The 24,794-nt window shown below is 38.1% G+C and overlaps 1 protein-coding gene and 2 non-coding genes across 4 annotated transcripts in view; 2 read left to right on the plus strand and 1 right to left on the minus strand.

Annotated features, from left to right (window-relative positions):
* LOC101884655 (uncharacterized) overlaps positions 1–24,794 on the minus strand; it is a 110,085-nt gene that overhangs the window by 68,026 nt on the left and 17,265 nt on the right. Inside the window, exon 4 of one of the 2 annotated variants that reach the window (XR_015942668.1) lies at positions 1,429–9,279. The exons of the other annotated variant lie outside the window; for it this stretch is intronic. The gene's annotated coding sequence lies outside the window, so the exon portion shown is untranslated. Of the gene's footprint in view, positions 1–1,428; positions 9,280–24,794 lie in introns of those variants that run through there. 2 annotated transcript variants of the gene reach the window in all.
* trnas-aga (transfer RNA serine (anticodon AGA)) lies at positions 22–103 on the plus strand. Its single transcript has one exon. It is a non-coding gene; the product is annotated as a tRNA-Ser (tRNA).
* trnak-uuu (transfer RNA lysine (anticodon UUU)) lies at positions 862–934 on the plus strand. The gene has a single exon. It is a non-coding gene; the product is annotated as a tRNA-Lys (tRNA).

The raw sequence follows: 24,794 nt of genomic DNA on the forward strand, positions 1-24,794 counted from the left end.
AATGGCAGTACAGGCAGTCTTGTAGTCGTGGCCGAGTGGTTAAGGCGATGGACTAGAAATCCATTGGGGTCTCCCCGCGCAGGTTCGAATCCTGCCGACTACGTCCTCCCACTTATTAAAATTGCAGCAGTCGTCAATTGTTTGCATTTCCCTTGTTTCTTGGGAAAAGCGTTGTGCTGGCAGGAGGAGAAAAACAACAGAGTGTTCTCACTGAAGAGAAAGGGGCTTATCACACGGAGGAACATACCACACATAGGTCACGACGGCTGTTTCTTAGCTCGCCGTGATCGTATAGTGGTTAGTACTCTGCGTTGTGGCCGCAGCAACCCCGGTTCGAATCTGGGTCACGGCAGGTTTTTCAAGGTGACATTGGTGTCGCACTCTGTGTTGCCATCCGTTATCTCCAGCCTTCTTTTAGTGCAGGCTGTGCTAATGGCACGTCCTGAATGTTTACGTTTCCTAAAGTGTGGAAGACTAGGGATATGATATGAGAGAAATAGAATCTTTGATGTCAGCATGCTGTGTAGATAAGTACTGATCAAGTCACGCTTCTAAGGCATGGAAGGAATCTTTTCAATTGTTGAGTGTCCATTCATTGCCACAACAGCAGAAAGACATTCTGCAGTTATCATTGATCTATTTAATGTCTCCTACATGACATGAAGTCCAAACTATTGTGTTGTACTGATGTCTACACCTACAAAAACCATAAACCCAACCTCAAAGTAACCTGTCGTGTTTTAGCAACATCCACACCAACCATAAGCTTAAAACCCCATCTCACGGTAAACTTTAGTGTACTGTAAAGGTCTGCGCAGACCACAGCCCAAACCTTGCTTACTTGAAAATTACTGTTGTGGAGCCTGGATAGCTCAGTCGGTAGAGCATCAGACTTTTAATCTGAGGGTCCAGGGTTCAAGTCCCTGTTCGGGTGTGTGACGCTCATTTTGTGGAGCCACAGCTTTTGCTGTTGAGCTATCGCTTGATGAAAGTTTCATCTGGATGCACAATATGTGTGCTAGGCATAAAGAAATGGCAGTACAGGCAGTCTTGTAGTCATGGCCGAGTGGTTAAGGCGATGGACTAGAAATCCATTGGGGTCTCCCTGCGCAGGTTCGAATCCTGCCGACTACGTCCTCCACATTTTTAAAATTGCAGCAGTCATCAATTGTTTGCATTTCCATTATTTCTTGGGAAAAGCGTTGTTCTGGTAGGAGAAAAACAACAGAGTGTTCTCACTGAAGAGAAAGGGGCTTATCACAGGGAGGAACATACCACACAAGGGTCACAACGGCTGTCTCGTAGCTTGCCGTGATCGTATAGTGGTTAGAACTTTGCGTTGTGGCCGCAGCATCCCCGGGTTGAACGGGGTCATGTTCGTGAATTCGACTTTTCATCAATTAGAAATTATCAGACCGGAGGTTTTGAATATCAGAAAATAGACTTTATTCTCCATAATAAAGCCGAGAAAGAGCAGAGCAGACCCCAGAGCATTCTGAAGTCTCTCCGGGACACCTTCTAAAGTATCTGTGTTCTCCATAATCTTTATACAGGTAATTATGACACACCCCTTTGTGTCTCTTTTTAACGCTTGACCACTTTTGAATAAGTTTTCTAGTCTAAGGGGTCCTGCTATTCTTGGCTCTCAGCCCACCAGCTCATGTCAACAGAGATGTTACAGGTCTATGTCAGCAAAGTATAGATACAACTTATGCAAAGGAACTAAGTGTTTACATACATTGTTATGATAGGATAATAACTTGATAATATGTTACTCATTCTAACTTCTGCCACATATAGCTTCATACAAGTATTTAACATATATAATCAGTGCTTTACATATTCAGTTATTCTACACAATCAGCCATTCAGTAGCCTTCTCCTAGTGTTGCTTCTGTGCAGTGTGACGACCCCAGGACTTCAGTATGGATGTGGCAGATCCTGATTGGGTGCCTGGTTGTCACCAATTGGCTCAAACCATATAAAAGGGTTTTGAGTGCTAGCTTCTGGAGGACGGTGTGGCTACGGGCCGTCCTCGTGTTCAGATCATCTCTTCATTTCTGCAACCTTATGGTTTTGTTTAGCATTATTTATTTGTGTAGTTAAAGTAGTTATTTTCTTTATTTTTTCCCCTAGACGTTTGTTTGTTGATTTGTTGTTCTATTTAGTTTTATGTATAATAAATAAGTTGCATATACATTCTTTTGTTGTCCGAACTCTTTTATGTTGCGACTCAAAACGAGGGGGTCGTAACATAAAATTGGGCGCTCGTCCGGATAATTTAACTACACATAAGGTAATGCATTTTGTTTGTGTTGACCAATGTAAATGAGTAGACTTCAGGTAGTTAGAGTGTTCTCAGCTGGGTTTGTAATCCTTCCATCGAGACACTATTTGTTATTTTAGTTTGTTATTTTGCCTTTTTTATTTTTGAAGGTTATTCTGGATGGAGATTATTAAGTCTCTGTCGGGGGTACGCATCGGGCTTTTGGCTATGCCAATTGTCCTCGAGCTTAGCGTTTAAAAGCCGCCCCGAGTCCGGTACACCTTTGAAGATTAGGTAGGTTAAGTTAGTTATATTTCGCGTAGGTAGGAACTGAAGTCTCTCATTTTCATTCTTTTCATAAGGTGACACTTTGTTTTTTCCGTATTTGTAAATTACGATGCCCTCCGATTAATAGAGTAACTATAGTTTATAGTAATCTCTTATAACGGTGAGTTTTTGTAAACTGAGCGCGTCTGCTGTTATTGTTCCTGGCGAAGTGGCTGATGGGATTTGTAGTTGTTAGGCGCTAGTTTCACGTGCGCTTCAGTGTGTGCGCGCTTTGTTATTGTTAGAGCGTTTGCTGTTGGCAGTCATGTCGTCTTCATCAATTATTGAAGATTTCTTTGCATTTCCTTCGGAGATACTACTGGAGAGATGTACGAAGGAGGAACTGTTGCAGATCGCGGAGCGTTTTGATATTGAGGTAACGAGTAATGACAAGAAACTCAAGGAAACGCTGATGAAAGCTGTGAAGAGCGCACTTTGTGAACGCGGCGTTTTAGAGGTAAGAGCTCCTATTATTCCTGATGAGTCTGTATCGTCTCCTGTTTGTAGTGTCGATCTAAATGCAAAGTTTAGTGAAATGTTGTTGCAAGAAAAACAGCTGTGTGTTGATGCGGAAAAATTTAGAGCCGAGCGTGATGTTTGTGCTTTGAAAGAGAAAGAGTTGGAGAATGATTTTGAAGTAAAGAAAATGCAACAACAGTTAGAAATGCGGAAAATGGAGTTGGAGTTGCAGAAAGAGCGAGAGGAAAGAGAGTTTCAATTGCGAAAACTTGAGCTGGAATTGAAATTAAAATCACATCAAGCTCCTGTAATTTCAGCTGCTGAGTCAAATGTGTTTGATGTATACAAAAACATTAGGCTAGTGCCGCCGTTTTTGGAGAGGGAAGTAGAGAAATACTTTCAGCATTTTGAACGTGTTGCAGAGTCATTAAAGTGGCCAAAGACTTTTTGGACATTATTATTGCAGTGCGTGTTGATAGGGAGAGCACAGGATGTGTATTCAGCGTTGACTACAGAGCAAAGTAGCGATTATGAGATTGTGAAGTCCGCTATTTTACAAGCTTATGAATTAGCACCTGAGGCTTATCGACAAAAATTCAGAACTCATTTTAAATCTGAGAAAAGCACTTTTCTTGAGTTCGCTAGAGAGAAAGAAAATCTGTTTGACCGCTGGTGCTCATCAGTAAATCTAAGGAGGAGCTTCGAGAGCTCATTCTTCTTGAAGAGTTTAAGTGCTGTGTCCCAAATGCTGTGGCCATGTATCTTAATGAGCATAAAGTGACTAAACTGTCTGAGGCTGCACTTATGGCAGATGAATTTACTCTCACTCACCAGAATACTGCTCATGTAAATGATATGAGTAGATTAAAGCTGAATTCTATGAGTAAAAGTAAAAAGATGCTTTCACGTCAGCATGTTGTGTCAGCTCCTGCTGAAAATGTTTCACTCACACGTCAAAAAGGTGAAATTATTTGTTTTTATTGTAAAAAACAAGGACATAAAATTTCTGACTGTGCTATTTTAAAAAAGAAAGATAAATCTGTTAAACCTGTTGGTTTGATTTCAAAAGTGAATCACAATGTTAGCACTAAGCGGATTGAGAAAATAAATATCAGTGAAATGGAGGATAAGACCAGTGTGGATTTTGGGCCATTCATTACTGATGGTAGTGTTTCTTTGCCTGACTCTGATGAATTTGTTCCTGTTCGTATTCTTCGTGATACAGGTGCTGGACAGTCATTTTTGATGCAAGGACTTTTGCCTTTGTCTGAACGTACTGCTACTGGGTCTCATGTGCTGGTCAGAGGGCTTGAAATGGGCTACATGGAAGTTCCATTGCACCACATTCACCTTAACTCCAAACTTGTAACAGGTGATGTAGTTGTAGGAGTTCGTGCTAACCTTCCTATTCCTGGTGTCACCTTTATACTTGGAAATGACTTGGCTGGTGGTAATGTGTGGGAGAAACCTGATGGTGAAATTCCACCTGTAGTGTTTCCTTCTGTTGAAGGATTGAATAAGCCTCCTGACTGTTCTGATTTGTTCCCAGCATGTGCAGTAACTCGAGCGATGACTAAGAGAGGAGTGTTGGATGAGACGGGATGTGTTCTTAGTGATACTTTTATTTCATCTACAGAATCTTCACTAGAGCCTGGTACTGTGAACACCACTACAGTAGATGAAGAGACTTCTGTGCACAATATTACATCTGTTGATGCACATATTGAAAAGCCTGTTTCACTTTCTGAAAGTCCACGTTGTGATGCTAATGCTAACACTTGTTTGTTATCTCCACTTCATAGTGTGACTCGAGCTGAGCTGATTAAAGCCCAGCATGCGGATGAAGCTGTTCAGGAGATGTTCTCCTTAGTCGGTGCTGGTGGAGAAAACAAAGTCTCCACGTCTTATATTCTTCGGGATGGGTTGCTTTGCAGACAACAGCCTATGTCTTCTGACTCTTCTCTTGATCCTAGGATCCAAATTGTGGTTCCTTCAATTTTTCGTCATGATGTCTTAAGGCTGTCACACCAAGGCCCTGCTGGTCATATGGGGGTAAGAAAGACATGTGATAGGATTTTGAGGGAATTTTATTGGCCTAGACTTAAGAAAGATGTGACTAAATACATACGGTCTTGTCACAACTGTCAAATGACCGGAAAGCCAAATCAACGTATTCCATTGGCTCCTCTACAACCCATTGCTGTTTGTACTACCCCTTTTGAACATCTGATCATAGATTGTGTGGGTCCTTTACCCCGATCTAAGGCCGGACATGCTTATTTGCTTACTGTAATGTGCCAGTCTACACGTTATCCTACAGCTTATCCATTGAGATCGATCACAACAAAATCTATTTTAAAGGCTTTGACAAATTTCATGTCTATCTTTGGTATTCCAAAAACCATTCAGTCTGATCAAGGTTCAAATTTTATGTCCCGACAATTTTCAAAAGTTCTACAACAACTAAAAGTTAAACACAATATCTCAAGTGCTTATCATTCTCAGAGTCATGGAGGTTTAGAAAGGTTCCACCAGACTCTTAAGTCACTTTTGAGATCCTATTGTGTTGAACTTGATTGTGACTGGGAGGATGGACTTCCTTGGATGTTGTTGGCTATTCGTGAAGTTGTTCAAGAGAGCACTGGTTTTAGCCCCAATGAGTTGGTGTTCGGACACACAGTCCGAGGCCCGATTGCTGTTTTAGCCGATGAATGGAACATCACTGATCCACCTGAGAATGTTCTAGATTATGTCAGTGGTTTTCGTTATCGACTTTATGAAGCTCGAGCTATCGCTTTGCGAAAACTAGGTAAGTCTCAGGAAAAGATGCAGAGGTTGTTTGATCGCAAAGTTAAACTCCGAAGTTTTCAGGTTGGCGATAAAGTTTTAGCATTGCTTCCTGTTTTGAGTAGTCCGTTTCAGGCTAGGTTTAGTGGACCATACACCATAGTAAAGTGTTACACGAATAACAACTATCTTTTAAGTACACCTGATCGTCGAAAGAAAGTACAGGTTTGCCATGTTAACTTGCTGAAGCCATACTTGAGCCCTGTTTCATCTCTTTCAGTACATGTCGTGACCTCCGATCTTGACTCCAGTGTTTCAGGAGCTTCTGTGGACATGACTACTGATCTGGATGAAAAGAGTGGTCCTTCACGAGGAGTTGTGGAAGGACGCCTGAATAATTCGGAATTTCTTGCTAATCTCTCTCATCATCTGTCTCATTTGTGCGAACCAGAGAAGACCAGTATCATTGAGTTGGTAAATTCATTCCCTTCTATCTTTTCTGATGTTCCTACTCAAACTCATGTCATTCAACATGACATTGATGTTGGGATGGCTTCACCTGTAAAACAACATCCATATCGGGTGAATCCTGTTAAAAGGAAACTCCTTGAGAAAGAAGTGGAATATTTGCTTGCTCACCGATTAGCAGAACCCAGTTTTAGTTCGTGGAGCTCCCCCTGCATTCTAGTGACTAAATCAGATCAATCTTATCGGTTTTGTACTGATTATAGGAAGCTCAATTCACTTACAAAACCTGATTGTTTTCCTTTACCCAGAATCGATGACTGTGTAGATCGGGTAGGATCTGCACAGTTTGTGAGTAAGTTTGATCTTTTAAAAGGATATTGGCAAGTGCCGTTAACATCTCGTGCTAAGGAATTGTCTGCTTTTATTACACCAGACAGTTTCCTACAGTACACAGTCATGCCTTTTGGAGTTCGAAATGCTCCAGCAACTTTTCAACGTCTGGTAAATCGAGTGTTATCAGGGATGCAGGGATGTGAAGCCTACCTTGATGATGTTGTGCTGTACAGTTCTACTTGGTCAGAACATCTAGCACAAATTAGAGAACTGTTTGAACGTTTAGCTAAAGCTAACTTGACTGTTAATCTTGCCAAGTGTGAGTTTGGTAAGGCTACAGTGACTTATTTGGGTAAGGTGGTTGGCAGAGGGTGCGTTCGTCCTATTACTGCTAAAGTTGAAGCCATCTCTAGTTTTCCCACTCCCACTACTCGTCGTGAGTTAAGGCGTTTTCTCGGAATGGTGGGTTACTATAGAGGTTTTTGTAAGAATTTTGCAGATGTTGTTGCCCCTCTGACAGATTTATTGAGCCCAAAAAGACCTTTCCATTGGTCAGTGCAGTGTCAATGTGCTTTTGATAATGCTAAATCTCTTTTAGCTAATGCTCCGGTGTTGACTGCACCAAATTTTGAAAGACCTTTTCTTCTAGCGGTGGACGCTAGTGCTTTTGGTGCTGGTGCAGTTCTTCTTCAGGAAGATGACAAAGGAGTTGAGCATCCAGTCAGTTATTTTTCAAAAAAATTCAATTGTCATCAGCAGGTCTATTCCACAGTGGAAAAAGAGGCTTTAGCTCTTGTGTTGGCTGTTCAACACTTTGAGGTCTATTTGAGTTCAGTTTGTGGTCCTATTGTCATCTATACAGACCATAATCCTTTAACTTTCTTGGATCGAATGCGTGGAAAGAACCAGCGGATTATGAGATGGAGCCTTATATTGCAACCATTCTCTCTGCTGATTAAACATATTCGTGGCAAAGACAACCTGATTGCTGACGCTCTCTCAAGAGTGTAAAATGTCCCATTAGGTTGGGCATATCTTTTGTTTGTCTTTCTCTCTCTCTCTCGATTCTGTCTCTCTCTCATTTTCTATCTCTAGTCTTTACTCTGATTTCCTAGGGCCCAGGAGTCGGGGAGAAAACTGGAGTGAGATTTATGGAGATGAGTACTCCTGTTATTGTAAATTTCAATTTAGTTGGTTTATGTTCTGTTTGTTCCACTAGTTGTTTTTGTCGGTTCTTTAGGGAACCTCCTTTTGGAGTGGGAGGTGTGACGACCCCAGGACTTCAGTATGGATGTGGCAGATCCTGATTGGGTGCCTGGTTGTCACCAATTGGCTCAAACCATATAAAAGGGTTTTGAGTGCTAGCTTCTGGAGGACGGTGTGGCTACGGGCCGTCCTCGTGTTCAGATCATCTCTTCATTTCTGCAACCTTATGGTTTTGTTTAGCATTATTTATTTGTGTAGTTAAAGTAGTTATTTTCTTTATTTTTTCCCCTAGACGTTTGTTTGTTGATTTGTTGTTCTATTTAGTTTTATGTATAATAAATAAGTTGCATATACATTCTTTTGTTGTCCGAACTCTTTTATGTTGCGACTCAAAACGAGGGGGTCGTAACAGCAGGCATACTCATATTACACAGTATTTTTAACACATGCTGGCATGTTTGCTGCAAACACTACATACATTTTGAGAAGAGAAAATTAACTGCTTTACACTTAGAAAATACTACACACTGAGAGAATAGAAATCTTCTTCAATCCCTCCTCTTAAGACTTTAGTCTTAATATTATTGTCTTTTAACCCAAAGTGCAATTTCATAATCCAGTTCTCTTAATTACCTCTATCTAGTGACTGATATAAGCCACATAGCTGTTATCAATTGACTAGATTATGCCACTGTACTTTGACAGAAGTCCAGCCAAACATCTCCCCTCTCTTTTGATTTGAAGGAAGTAAAAGACTGTACTCTGTTTTTTTCTCTTAACACATCAAAGACAACAATATTTTAAGCATAAGTATTCAGTTGGTTCAGTGCTAGCTCCTAGTTTTCACACTCATGTAGAATATACTGAAGTTATATATAGGTACCATAAAAGCAATATGCAAACAAATTCAATATACAAACATAAAAAGCATCAAATGTTGATCTTGATCTTTGGTCATCCTTGTTTCTCTTCTTCTAAACTATCAGCATCTTCACTTGACTTTAATAGATGTTGATAGAGATGTGTGGTTAAGAGTCTGAGTTTTGAAATCTGCAGTTGTGCATTCATCATCCCTTGACTTGTGGCACTGCTGTATGTGGTATTCAGGCATATTATCAGAATCACTCTTTACTTTGTTCTGATTAACTTCTCTTTCCACACGTTGCACTTAGTAGTTTAGAGCTTTGGAATATTCAGGCTCCTCTGTTTCCGGTCAGCTTTCCCTTGCTGGAGTTGTTTCCTTTCGCTCCTTTGAGGCATTGGTACCCCATTAATGGCATCCACTTTGGCAGCTGTTGGATTTGCCCTCATCCAGATATGGTCTTTTCCTCCTGAGCTCTCTCCTTTTTCCAGAACATCCACAGATAGACTCGATCAGCTGGACCAATTGGACCTTGCATCTCTGCTCTCTCACATGGCTCCTTTCTGGTTTCCTGCACAGATATTGCTTTGCACATGGCAATTAATTGTTTCTTCATAAAAGTCCCTACTGCATTAGACATCTTTGCAAAACATTCCAAGAGGTTATGTGCAAGGTTATAAGTGAGATTATATGCAAGGTTTTATACAAAGTTTCATATGGTTTCTTGCAAGGGTCGACCCAATAGCAGTTCATGCGATGCAGTGTTAGATGCCTGTTTCTGTCAGTTTCCATGCCATCATTCACCAATGCACTTGTTAACACATTAATCCCATTAAGTTTATTATTTTCACATCTTTTATTGAGCGTTGGCCTTGATGGATCATCTTCATCTCTTTCAGCCATTTCTGGTAATTGAGCATACAATTACTCTCTCTTTTGCTTTATTCACAATTTTTCATACTCCTATAAATGTTTTTATTTATTGATCACTTATTAACTTAGATTTTAATTACTTTATGAATGCAAACCTTTTATGAACTTATTTTTGCTGATGTTTCAAATCCTTGGAAGTACTTCTTTCGTCACAAATGAATAACTGTTCCTGCTTCATAATTTGCTTCTGGTACCATCTCCAATCATCTACTCATCATAGTTTCTCAACTGTGCTTGTTTACAGAAAAAGTTCTCTATCCAGTCAACACCAAAAATAGTCATCATATCTCACTGTTTGGAGCAATGGTCTCCACTTAAGTCTTTTAATTGAACTAGATCTTTGTGAAGCTGTAGATAATTCAATCACCCACATATTGTGACAGTATCCATCCTAAGATCTTCTCCCTACACTGTCAGAAAAAATGTGCAAAATTTGTACCTTTAGGGGTACAATGGCTTGTCACAGGGGCAGTACCCTCAAGGGTACACCCATTGTACCCTTTCATGTGGGTACGTATTTATACCTTTGCAGTATGTACCTTTCAAGGGCAAATATGTACCTCTGCTGCCAAAATTGTACCTTTGCTAATATTATGGTACCATAATGTACCTTTAAAAAATGGTGCAAATTTGTACTTCATACTGTACATTAAAAATAGGCTAGAATGCAGTTTAATCAGTTTTTATTAGACATTCGTAACAATTAAAAATACATTTTTCACAGGATAAACATTTTAGTAACAATCCCATAACACAATTTGATGACAATTTTAGAAGAATACAAAACAATATTGTTACAGTGCACACTGAATTCATTCTAAATGAATACCTTTAAAACTTGGTCACAAATACATTTCATAAAGGAACCTATTACAGTCTTAGTTTTCACAGAGTTAATATTTTAAGCTCAATAACAATAAACAAAGTGTCATAACAGGATGCATAGTTTAAAAAAAACAAGATGTTGATTAGACTCTTTTAAAACGTTCTATAAAAATTCTAAACAGCAAGAACATTAAGCTCAATGTTAAATTAGTTGTTCTTTTATTTACATCACATTTCATTGACCATTTTTAAAACCATGTAACATTTAATTAGACCTTGTTTTAACTTAGTACATTTTTTCTACTGTAAACATCTTATTAAAACAGTCTCTACATCATGCAAGCAAACTTTTTCCTACACATTTCACATCAAACATTTTACCAAACACAGTATTAGAAATTTGATTTTAACTTTAAACATTCTTCAGGATAACAAACAATTTGTCATCAGCATAGTAAGTGTCAAGTGCCTGAAAGTCCATCTCTTGTCCTGGTTTAATTACACTCCATTCCAAGTCAACTTTTACCACATATGCATGGAAGTGTGAATCGTAAGAAACTGGAATTAAAAACTTGCCACAAAGCAACCATACAGTGTTTACATGTAAAATGTATTTAATTTGGAAGAATAGGGGAATTTCCCCTGCATGGACATAGTCAACTATGAATACATCTTTTAATGCATACCTCACACTATCAACAGTCACATTTGAAACGCGCTGAATGTTAAAATGTTCCATAGAGTGTATGTTTGTGAGAATTGTCTGTAGGTCTAATGGGAGTGATGATAACGGAATCTCTATACTCCTACCTACTACCAACTCAAACTCATCAAGAACACAAGGTGTGGAAAATTCCCAGCATTGTTTCATTTGGTGCCTCTCGCTTAAGGTTTTGGCAATGTTAATAAAGTTTCTACAGCTGCTAGCAACGTTCTTAAAATACTGGTGTTTAGCCTCAAAACGCATGCACCGAAGCAAGCGCAAAGGTTCAAACATAGATGTTAGTCTTGAGTAATGTATCAAAAAATGACACTTGGGTGTCACAACATCCCCAAAAACATCCCTTAGCTGTGTCAAAAACTCAAAACCAGTGTATCTAACATTGCCAGGTTTTCCCTTTTCACTCTTGGGGCAATTACAATGTCAACAATGTCACGACACAACAGAAAAACATTCCACTGTTTACTGTTGGGAGGAATACGGTGTGCCATTAAAAATGGCAAAATCTTAAACAAAAACCATTTTGTGAGGCAGACCCAGCAATTCCAGATTTGTGTAAGCTTCGCTCTGACAAATGCACTTTTTTTTTTTTTTTTCATTTTGACCAATGGAGAGTTGCTCAAGTTAATCATTTAACTCCTTAATAGTGATATGTTTTTCTTTGTGAGCCCAGCTCAGAACAAGTTTTATTATTAGAGGAATGAGTCCCTCCAACAAATCATGCATTATATCAGGTGGAAATGTCTGTCACGTCAAAATAGTTCAATTCACTAAATGGTGATGGATAGTTTACAACATATGTTCTTCGATCATTTGCGTTTTCAATGCATGTTAGATGGTAGAGATGTACCTCTGGAGTTCTTAAAACAAAATCACTTTCAGTAAATTTATCTTTTATGTCTGTGTGGGTTGCCATGCAATAGTTAAATGACATCGTAAAACCAGCTAACATATGTGCTGAAAGATTGTCTGCCGATAATGTTGCTAGTGCACCATGAATAGTCTGTTCAATCCCACCTACAGTTATCATGAACCCTTCACGTTCAAGTTTTTTCAGGTCATCCAACATTGGTTTTAAAATGGTTGCTAATCCACAGTTTTTTACAAAGGTTTGTCGTACTAATAAAGCAAGGAGAATGTACTTCAGTTTTGAGGTGTGTTTAAGGTTGCCTTCTGTATAGTAAAAAGCACAAAGCTTGTGCTTGCTTTTTTTTTAACCTAGCGGGTTGACAACGTCAAATTCTAAAGCATGTGGGTTGACTTTAAAGTAGGAATGTTCCTTGAAACATGTACCATCTTTGTAGTCATTTAGGTAATCTGGATCTCTGTGTAAATAGTTGTTTGTCTGAATTTCATCAAATATGTCGTCACGTGAGCAGTAGTTAGTTAAAACCTCAGTAATAGGTACATATGAATAGGTGCCTACTTTGTGTCCACTCGGTGACCTCAAAATGTGATGTACTGGTTCAATCAGCCTAAGCTTAGATTTACAGTGCTCTTTTAACATGTGTGGAGAGCTAACAATTTTTGAAGCTTCTTCAAAGAAGTCCCTTGACTGTACCATTTGTCTTGTTTCAGGACATTCTGAAATGTTGAACCCATTTTTTTGGAGATGGTAAGAAATAAAAGAGTCGTAATTTTCTTTAAAATAACATAATAAAAAAAATTATGTCATTAACTATTTCCTGCTGGACAGTCTAAGGAATGTGATTTTTTCCTCTACATTTAAGAATGAAACTGAAGAGATTTTCTTTAAAGTTAGCCCAAAGCTCATTCCTACTAGGTGGTATTTCATCTGTCAAAGGCTGTAGCTCGTTGGTATTTTCCAGATCATTGTGACAGTCAATGTTTTCAAAATCATGGTCCATGTTTTCAGTAGCATCCAGGTCATCATGAGGCAGAACAAGCTTCCTGTGTTTTCGATGGACATTAGGGCTGTAACGATACATCAAACCCACGATTCGGTTCGTGTCATGGGTGGTCTCATCAAGGAAAGGTAGAGATTTGAAACGGGGGTCAAGTGCAGTGCTCATATGAAGAAACTGAATTAGTGCCCTATCCGTATCAGGGTATCTGTCCTCGAAGTCATGTGCAATAGCAGCTTTGATGTCTTTCACTACTGTTGAGTCAGAGCCACTGTGCTTCATGGAGGTCAGGATTCTGTGTTTCAATGGCAAGATCATTGAAATAGTTGGAATCTGCTCAGTGCTCATGAGGATTGTCACAGTTTTCAAAGGTTTAAGAACCTGGAAAACGTCCTCAGCTAGTTTAACATCATCATCAGACAGAGTGACGATGTCTTTAATGTTCTTCTTGACACTCTTGTCTGTTAATGCCGAGAAAACAGCAGCCTGCTGCTCAAGGTAGCGCTCGAGCATGTCGTGGCTAGAGTTCCACCTAGTGGCCACATCCTGGACCAGCTTGTGTAAGGGCAGCTGTAGCATCACCTGTTTCTCCTTTAACACAGCTGCAGCTGTTGTGCTGCAGTGAAAAACGTGACAACTTTCCTCACTCTGCCGAGGAGTCGGGACATCTGGTGAACGCCCATCCCTCTCTGCGCAGCCAGATTAACAGTGTGTGCAAAGCAGCGTATATGCGGTGGAAATCCGACCGCTTCAACAGCATTGGCAATGTTTCTGGCATTGTCTGTTATCACGGGAATGGGGACGTTTGATCTGCTGATCTTCCAATCTCTCATAGCCTCTTCAAGTATTCCCGATAAATGGTCGCTTGTATGGCTCTCATACACCGGGCGTGTTTGGAGGACGTGGTTTGCTATTTGCCAGTTGCCCGTAATATAGTGTGCGGTTATGGTCACATAGCTGTCTGTGGCACGAGACGTCCATCCATCTGTTGTGATTGCAATGGATTCAGCAGTACTCATCTCTTTCTCCACTTTGGCCTTCGTTTTCTCTTTAAGTTTTGGTAGCACATTTTGCGAGAAATGCGCCTGGCTTGGTAATACATAACGGGGCTCGAGCACACAGAGTAAATACTTGAACCCCTCATTTTCAACAACCGAAAATGGTCGCATATCCAGTGCCATAAAAACTGCAATTGCATTTGTAATTTTCTGTGCTCGATCTGAATTCGCTGGAAATTTTGCTTGGAAGAAACTAGGTAGTGTAGGCTGCTGCTGCTGGGTTGTTTTCTGTGCTGAAGTTAAATTAATTTCCGGATGGTGCCGTAGGATATGCATTTGCATGTTGGTTGTGTTGTCCGTCACTTGAGGAAGCGTCTTAAAGCACTTACGGCAAATTGTGCGGGACTTGTCAACTACACGATTACCATCCTTTATCTCCACCGGGTAGCCGAAATGTTGCCATACTGCTGACTTAAATGAGGACGGAGGGTCCGCGATCTCTGGGTTTGTTGCCATGTTTCCTCATGTGCTTCAACTAGCACTAGCTGCTCAACTTTTGCAGGAGGGCGTCACGTGATAGTCACAGTCACAGTCACGGGGTGTGTCGCGATTCTCCCTTATCACACCGCGACACAGGATCGTGGATCTGAGTGTCGCGATTTCGATTTCATGTCGCGTATCGTTACAGCCTTACCTATAATGTATAAACATATTGTCTGTTATACTTTTATAATGGCCGTTATCGATTATTAAAACTGATATTCAGCAAATGAGAGGGTAAGTTTCGTATTTTCACTGAAATTGAAAAGAGGCAGTTGTTATAGGCTCCGTTTTGTTATAAACATCCTCACAGTGAAGATGAGGGTCATATTATACAGCACGGCGCCTCAACCTTTCTGCTGTCTGTTAAGTTGCTAATATTAAAAAGAAAATAGGCAGTTCCTTAAATCATGTTTTCATTTTATTGTTAAGAAAGTGAAACAACGTAACCATGGTGATGTGAATGAAGTTATAAAGTACACTGTTCCCTGTGAAGATTTACCCGTGTCCTCGGTAGTCTGTTTTCCATATCAAACTGAGAAGAAGAGACTGCAGCCTTGATCAAACTTGAGAAGTCTGAATTTACAAGAAGAGAATGCAGGACGGAACTATGTGTCTTCGTTTTCCCCCATCCACACTGGAGAAGCAGTGTTTTAGAATGAAAACGGCCTCTTCAGCTTTTCTAAAATGCTCCGTTTTCGGCACTCAAAAACTCCAGCGTAGTGTGGACGGATGGCGTAACCATAGCAAAACTTCAAATGACTGAGTTGGTCTTTAAGGCCCCGTTTACACTGATGCGTTTTCATTTTAAAACGCATCAGTGTAAACGGGGCCTTAAAGACCATCTCAGTCATTTGATCCTCATTCAGATATTCATTCATTCATGTATTCATTCATTTTCTTGTCGGCTTAGTCCCTTTATTAATCTGGGGTCGCCACAGTGGAAAGAACCGCCAACTTATCCAGCTAGTTTTTACGCAGCAGATGCCCTTCCAGCCGCAACCCATCTCTGGGAAACATCCACACACACACACTCAAACACTATGGACAGTTTAGCCCAGGGATTCCCAAACTTTTTTATTCCGGGACCCATCTAGGCAAGTAATTAAATCTCAAGACCCACCATAATATTTTAATATGAAAAAATGGGTAATAAAAATTGTATCCATTCAAAGCAGTTAAAAATATATGGTGTGTGGCTTTTTGGATTTTGCGATTTGATATGCACAAAATGAGGCTCAAAGTGCTTTTTGTGGGATGCTGGCTGTAACTGTGATCATATTTTATTGAAAAAGATACTCTTCTTTTTTTTTAGAAGAGAATATGATTAACCTTTGATCAAGCCCCTTGATTATGATCAAGCCCCGTAACATCGCAGTAAACTGCATCCACTGCTAGTGTAGTCATAAGAAACTAAATAGCTTTTTCATCTACTACTACAAGCTGGGAAAATGTCAGATAAATATGCCAATGCAATTAACGTTATAGCTGAATTGATCTAATATTTACACATTTGCTTGAGGAAGGAATGATGGGGGTAGTTACATTACTATTACTATTTTCCATAACATTTATGCCCTTTCATAACATTAGGTGAGATTAAAACAGATAGCACTATAGCTATTCATTCATTAGAAATCTGTCAACGTTGGGATGTAAAAATATGGGACAACAAATAGCTTCAAATTATTGAATATATAGCAAAAATTAGAAAATATTGACAATAAAATAAAAAAGTTTAGCCTATTAAAATCAATGGCCTATACAGAAATTAAATAAAGCTATAAAATCTATTTAACTTTTAATTGTATTTGCATATTGATTAAAGTTACTATAGTTATTTAGTGAAAAGCAACAAATGAATCTCTCATTGTGTTTTGTTTGATAACAGAGGTGTTAATGTAAGAATGTAATGATCTACAATAAAGCATTCGACTACTTTAGTAACTGTTTGCTCATTTAAGAGAAAATTAGTAGTGTTTAAAATAAAACACGCAGAACAGAGCAAAAAAAAAAAAATCACTTTTCCGACGGTCCCTTACTGAGAGCTCAACTGAGAGCGCGAGATCTACCGGCTAAACGCAGATTGCAAGGGCTGAAACGGATCAGTGCTCATAATTTAAAGCGAAAAAAAGAGACAAAGACAGCTGTAAAACATAACCAGCTTTGTCTTATTGTAGGAAACACACTTTAGATATTTTAGGGTGAGAGGTTTTTGAGTTATTGTCGTCAATCGTACTGGTTTTGATTCACCGCAATCTAAAATTTGCTGCAGCCATGTGACGTTGCGCGACCCACCTTTGTTCACTGTGACCCACAGTTTGACAACCCCTGATTTAGCCTACCCAATTCACCTGTACCGCATGTCTTTGAACTGTGGGGGAAACCGGAGCACCCGGAGAAAATCCACACGAAGTCAGAGAGAACATGCAAACTCCACACAGAAATGCCAACTAAGCTGAGGTTCGACCCAGCGACCTTCTTGCTGTTAGGCGACAGCACTACCTACTGCGCCACTCCCTCGCCTTTCATTCAGATATATTTTAATAATAAGAACACTAAATTAAATCCATCTTGCAGCTCTGAGTGTGCTGCCTAGTTCTCCTAAATGCACATAAGCACTCATTGAAAGACAGGAATATGTTTGCATATGTCATCCGTATTATAATAACTAATTACCAGGGCTATTGTGTTTAAAGAGGGTTTTCGTGGAGTCTTAAAATGTCTTAAATTCCAAAATCAAAATTTTAGGCCTTAAAAAGTCTTAAATTTACTGAAATATTTTGCTGTAGGTCTTAAATCTTTTATAAACTAGTCTTCATTTTTCCTTTGGTCTTAAATTAAGATTCATGTTTTTCTACCCAATCTGGCCCAAACCCACACAATCACCATCAATCCATCTCATTGTTTTTTATCCAGACATTTAAAAAGAATATATTTTAGAGCAGTAATCACAGTACCTTAAAACCATGATATTTTTATTCAAGCTTATCATACTGTCAGAATCTTATACTGGCACATGCCTAATGCTGCTTGATGTTGCAAAGTCATATTTTCCTATTTTATTATTTTTCTTTGTATGTATAGTCATGAACATGTATAGCCGTTTATAATTCCATGTCATTTCTCCAATAGGCAACTAAGTTGTAAGTTTTAAATCAATAGCAAATGAGATCAGGTCACTATGACATGATGGAGAATTTTTGTACGTCGCTGTTTGTCGTTGTACTACACTTATTCTGAAAGCTGATGCTGAGTATTAGTAGGAATTTTCACACTTGAAATTGTTAACCCTGGGTCATTCTAACCCTGGATAAACAGAATCCTGGGTTACCTGTAAATACGTTTCACACTGCTCATGCTATACCTGGGGTTATAAAATAATCCTGGGTGTTCATTAACAGACAGTTTATATTCGCAAACCCCGAGTTAACATTATTATTTGTATATTTACGTTGTCACTGTCCCCGATTGGACAAAAAGCAGATAACCTTTTTTTTAAATGGCATTTCTGCATCTTGTCGGGTATAAAATGTCATCATATAGGTCAGTGGTTCCCAACCTGGGGTCCGCGCCCCCCTAAGGGGGGCGCCAGAGTTCACAGGGGGGGGCGCGGGAGAGGATAAGTAGCAGACATCTAAAGTCATCTTAACGTGAGCGCTTTAATGGTCAAATAGGTGTCAAAACGCGGTGTTTAGTGATTATTTACACTAACCCTCATTTGTATAATAAACAAACGAGTTGAGGATCAAAAGACGTGAAAGAGAAACCATTAAAGATACAGCGTGCTATAATCCTTCTGCCGGCTGTTTTTATCATTATTAAACAAACATAACGAGAAAACTCTCGCTGCTCTTGACTGAAGGACTGCTGTAGCTAAAGTCTTTTTCTTACAGTGAAGATGCTTAAAGCACAGTTTGTTTCATATATTTATTCTATTGTATTTATTTCTCTTTCCTTTGCAGGGTGGAAAATAACTGTATGTATACAGTTGAAGTCAGAATTATTAGCCTTCTTGAAAATTAGCAAACCTTTTCCTGCCCAATTTCTGTTTCATGGAAAGAATATTTTATTAACTTATTTCTGAACATAATAGTTTTGATATCTCATTCTAATTACTGATTTCTTTTTGTCTTTGCTATAATGACACCACATAATATTTTACTAGATATTTTTCAAAATACAAGCATTCAGATTAAAGTGCAGTTCAAAGGCTTAATTAGAGTAACAAGGCAAGTCATTATAACGGTAGTTTATTCTGCAGACAATCAAAAATATATATTGCTTAAGGGGGCTAATAATATTGACCTTAAATTGGTTTCAAAATATTTAAACCTGCTTTTATTCTAGCTAAAATAAAACAAATAGAAGAAAAAATATTGTAGGAAATACTGTTAAAATTCTATGCTCTGTTAAACATAATTTGGGAAATATTTATTAAAAAAAAAAAAATCTCAGGAGCGCTAATAATTTTGACCTTAACTGGCAATGGTTTTGAATAATCGTGATTACAATTATGACCAAAATAATCGTGATTATGATTTTTCCCAAAATCGAGCAGCCCAAAAAATAAAAAATAATCTAAACACATGCTTAAAATTCCAATATAATAGTGAAAATAATTTAAATAAATAACTTAAAATAATTATTTAAATTTTGCTTACTCGCGCAATCTGCTTGTCAACGTATCGTAAAGGCAAAATCAAAACAAAAATGGCAGACAAACGTCAATGCAGTGATTCTTCAGAGGCGAAGAAAAAGATTAGACAGTATGACAAAGCCTACCTAAATTTTAAAACTGATTAATTCATATTTTCTATACATATTACTATATATTAATATTACACAAACACACACACACATATATATATATATATATATATATATATATATATATATATATATATATATATATATATATATATATATATATATATATATACAGTACATATGTGTGTGCGTGCGTGCGTATTTATATGGTGGGGGGGCTCCAATGTTTGTATATGTTTATGGGGGGGGCCCCAAAGAAAAAGGTTGGGAACCACTGATATAGTTCTTCAGCTAAGCCTCAGTACATGCACAAAGGCAAGAAAACAAAGACAAAAGTACAAATGAATGAAAACAAGTAGCAAAGTTTGTCATCTTCTCATCACTCCAGTTTACAGCAAACATGGCATTAAGCATTTGCACAAGTTCATTCATTCATTTTCCTTCGGCTTAGTCCCTTTATTCATCAGGGGTCGCCACAGTGGAATGAACCACCAACTTATCCAGCATATGTTTTAAACAGCGGATACCTGTCCAGCTGCAAAATAGTTCCGGGAAACATTTGCATAAGTTATATACAATAATGCAAACTCAATAATATAAGCTGAATTATGCGCGCTTGCTATGAACATACAGGATTTGTGTCAATCAGGTTTTCCAAGAAAGAGATGCACATGAGGAAAAACAACATGAGTAATCTAGAGCGAGTGCATTTGATCATTTGCTTTTAAAGCCACAGGCACAAAAAGAGCTTGGTTTTCCTCTGACCTCCAAAATGAAATATTCTGCAAGGTATATGATCTGATTTTGAGCTGAAACCTCAGACACATTCTGGAAACATTAAAGACTTACTTCACATCTTATAAAAAAGGTTCATAATAGAAAGCCTTTAAAGGTATTTCTGACACAGAAATGAAAATAGCCTCACCATTTACTTTCCATTGTGCGGTTTTAAACCTTGATGAGTTTCTTAATTCTGTTGAACACAAAATAAGATATTGTGATAAAAACGCTGGCTTACTTTGTGTTCCAGAAAAAGGAAATGTTTAAAACCACCTGATGGAGAGTAAATGGTTAGCTCATTTTAGTATTTAGGGTAAACATTGATTTCATGCTTGCCACTTTAAGCCTTCATACTAAAGTTCACTTTTTTGTTCTTTTTTAAGACCTGATGGTGCTGAAAGAAGAGACACATCAATGGAATGAATTGGAAGATAAACAACAAGAAATAACGACTGATGAAAAACCCACAGTGACTAAAAAGACTTCATCACGTGGAAGACCTCGGAAATCCAAGTCTAGGTGTAATTTCAGCTGTAAACAGAGTAGAAAGAGTTTCAGTCAAAAGCCAAACCTTGATGTTCACACTCGAAAGAAACCTTACACCTGCAAACAGTGTGGAAAAAGCTTCTATAATACAGGAAACTTAAAAGTGCACATGAGAATTCACTCTGGAGAGAGGCCGTACACACACTGTTAAAAATTGTCCCGTTAAAAAACAGTAAAATACTGGCAGCTGCAGTTGCCAGCAATGTACTGTTATTTTACAGTATGTTGCTGTAAAAATACATGGACTACATTGATTTACACAATACTCAAGTGAACTCATTTTGCTCACTGAAAGCAACTGCCTCAACTTGGTCAACTGCTGAATGAGTTTATGAAGTAATGTGCTATACATGCTTAGAAGCATACTTATAATGATAACTTATTTTAGTTAATTAGAAAAGTTCGGTTTAACTCTAATGTCCTATTTTTCACAACAGCACACATACATGTAAATCTGGAACTACCAGAGAGATTCTGACTGCATCAGCAACTAAACAGCCACTATCTTTAAATAGAGAAACATGCAGAATAACATCAGCAGTTCATTGTTCATCTTTAACTCATACACTGGCACTACTCTCATCCACAACGGTGACAGACAGAAGAAATTAGCTTCAGGTTTTACAGTAAAATACTGTTTTTTCCTTGATTTAACAGTAATCTACTGGCAGCTGTGGTTGCCAGCAATATACTGTTTTTTTACAGTCTATTTCCGTAGTGTAAATTAACAGTATATTACTGTTAAAATACATTTTTACACTGTTTTTACCTCTCACACCTTTAACCCTTTAAACCCCAGAGCAAATACTTCAGTTTTTATTGAAGTGTCCACACTACTGAGTGTTCAAGAAACATGTAGCAAAGCTGAAGTAAATTCATTAATTAACTGACTAATTAAATGATAATTGAGGATTAACAATGAACAAATGAAGAAATACTGAAGGGAAAAAACAAGAACAGAACATACAAAACTTTAGTCACAGCTTTATTATGAAATAACCTGAAGAACAACAAATGATTAAATCATTTAAATGATCAGCGGATGATTAAACAACTCTACAAACATCATCACCAGCTACACTTATTACTTAATACATGTATTTTTGTATAACATTTACTAAAGTTCTTCTTGAGAAAAAGTTAAAGTTTTATGTCACCATCATGGAGAACAGAGTTTGCTTTAGTTGGGCTCTTAGCCCTGTCATTTTTAACATTTATATATCTTGGCTGCTGCAATTGTTAAGAACTTTGTTTAAAAAGCTCCTTTGTTGTGGCAAACCAGTCAAAAACCTAAATAAGATCTGGTGATGTTCATGTTGCTATTAAATGGCAGAGTCTGTTCTCATTTAGTATAATATAATTTATTGCTGCTATTCAATGTTAAATCTATTGTTTTACATTATATGTCTATATATGGCAATGATTTCTGGAAGTTTTTAAGAATATCTTGGACATTAACACTGCTCTATGGTGTAAATTGCACTCAAAGAGACATCAATAATCAGCATATGAACCTCAATAATGGTGACAACTAACAAAATTAACAGTTTAACTCACAAACAGGCAACTGAAAGTCGAAACATAAACAACAGCAGAATCAAACACAAATAAAGAAAACTGTGAGACCATTATACAAAATTTATTTATAGCGCAATGCATGCTGGGATATTTGTATTGTGCCACTCCCAGCATGCATTGCAGCATGAAACATTTGAGATGTTACCATTGTTGAGATACAAGGTCAGATTCATGAGGTCTGAGTGTGTATTTGTCATAACTGAACTGTTTTTGTATGTTATTTCTTAACTGTTAAGTAATTACAGAGGTATCTTTGCTGTTTCCACTTCTCATTAATTAAATTAATACCTGCAACTAAGCATAAAATCTATTGCATGAGGCCCTTCTTCCAGATTTATACCAACACATTTATCAGAACTAATTTCAGACAAATAGATTTCTCTATTTATTGACTTCCCAACTTTATTGGTATAGTACAAATGATTTGTAAACTCTGCATTACAGCAGTTGGAAAGTCTTCTTAAATGAGTTCAAGGGTGAAGAGCCCAACTAAATCAGCCCCTCACTCCATTACGGTGACACAAAAAACACCTTAATTTCTGTTGGATCTCAATGAGAATTGTATGGACGTCAAATCAGTCAGTAATAAGTGTGTCTGCTGTTGTTTGTGGAGTTGTTTAATGATCCTCTGCTGAGACTGAAGCTGTTTTATTTGATTTTATTTTATTTAATGTTGTAACTCAAGTCACTGTTTGTATTTCTTGTTTATTTTCTTCAGTAATTGTAATTATTAACAGCAGGTGTTCATCAGTGTCTGAATTCACTCAATATAGTCAGGTGAACTATATTAGTTAACTAGTGTATGAAATAGTGAACAAGGGCACAAAGTGTGATTTTAAACAGAGACTTCAAAACATCGAATCAGAACTCTGTTAGCTCACAGTTTTCTGCAGTTGTTTACTTTCTCGAAAACAAAAATGTTACCCAGAAAGCACTGTTTTAACAGAATATTACTGTTTTAGTGAAAAAACATTATTTTACCATAGAATCTGACCGTTTTTTAACAGCAATTTTTTACAGTGCATGCCAACAGTGTGGAAAAAGCTTCTATTCTACAGGAAACTTGGCAGTGCACAGAAGAATTCACACTGGAGAGAAGCCTTACTCTTGCCCTCAGTGTAGAAAAAGTTGTAAGCAAAATGGCAACCTTGAAGTCCACATGAGAACTCACACTGGAGAGAGAAGCTTTATTTGCACACAGTGTGGGAAAGGTTTTTCTCAAAAACAAAACCTTACCATCCACATGAGGATTCACACTGGAGAGAAACCTTACACATGCACAGAGTGTGGTAAAAGGTTCCCACATAAAGGCTCACTCAAACACCACATGATAACTCACACCGGACAGAAGCCGTTTGCATGTGCTCATTGTGGAAAGAGCTTCACAACCAAACCTAGCCTCATGAATCACATGAATGGTCACACTGGAACCACAGTGTTCACATGTGATCAGTGTGGAAAGAGTCTCACATGCAAAGACTCCATCAAGCAACACATGAAGACTCACTTAGGAGAGCGTTTTCGATGCAGTGAGTGTGGAAGGGTCTTAAAACATAAAAGAACCCTCATCAATCACATGAAGCTTCACAATGGAGAGAAAAAATGAGGCCTTGTCCAGCAGAGCTTAAGGCTCTCACCCAGTAAAGCATGGAATAGCATCTCGGGACAAGTGTGAACTCTTGAATAGATCTCAAGTTACTGCAATGAAACCCTTTGAACTTGAAGATTTTAACTCAATAACTGAAGAGGGGTGAAGATGTACCAGGTTGTGAGAGTTTCTACTTCTTTGCAAGAAAGCAAAATAACTCTGTATGTGTTTCAAGTTATTATGAACTGAGAACCAATTTTGTGCACATTGCACACTGCAATCAAATGGTCGGCTCTGAAAGGAGAATTTAAAAGATTAGAGAGGAGAAAATGTTTGGGGAGATTGTGTTTTTGATCATTCACATTGTTTGATTTTCACTCCCTTGAACAAACACAGATTTGCCCCCAATTTTGGGCTTTTGTCTGCAATTTTACAAAACTTGCTGGTGAATGAAAGTCCACCTAAACTCGGCTGGTGTGAACTTGCAATGACAGTGAGAGACTGATGCAGACTCCATAAAGCCCTGATCAGACTACACAATGCCATTTGCCAATTACAACAGATGATATATATATACTAACCAGCAATGATAGGTGAGCAAAATAAAAATTGAAAGAGGATACTTTTATTAGGCCTTTCATGAGTCTAATAATCTCAAAATCACACTTTAAAAGAAGGTCCAAAAACCTGCATTTACAAATGAAGAATGTTTTGCAAAGCATAAAAGGTTGTTAACCAGGTAATGCTGTGTACAATTTGTTTTAGTTACACCAAATTTAACTTGTTTATTGTAAAAAGGGTTTACATGGATATTGACATGAGACATTCTGTATTATGTGTCATGAGTAGGGCCAGACAGAATCTGTCGACGTTTTTATAAGTTATGAACATGAGTATATGCAGTTGTAGAAAATATGCTCAGTGTTTTCAATAACTTTCACA

This window comes from Danio rerio, chromosome 4 (assembly GCF_052040795.2).
Source record: "Danio rerio strain M-AB ecotype USA chromosome 4, GRCz13ab, whole genome shotgun sequence".
Taxonomy (NCBI): Eukaryota; Metazoa; Chordata; class Actinopteri; order Cypriniformes; family Danionidae; genus Danio; species Danio rerio.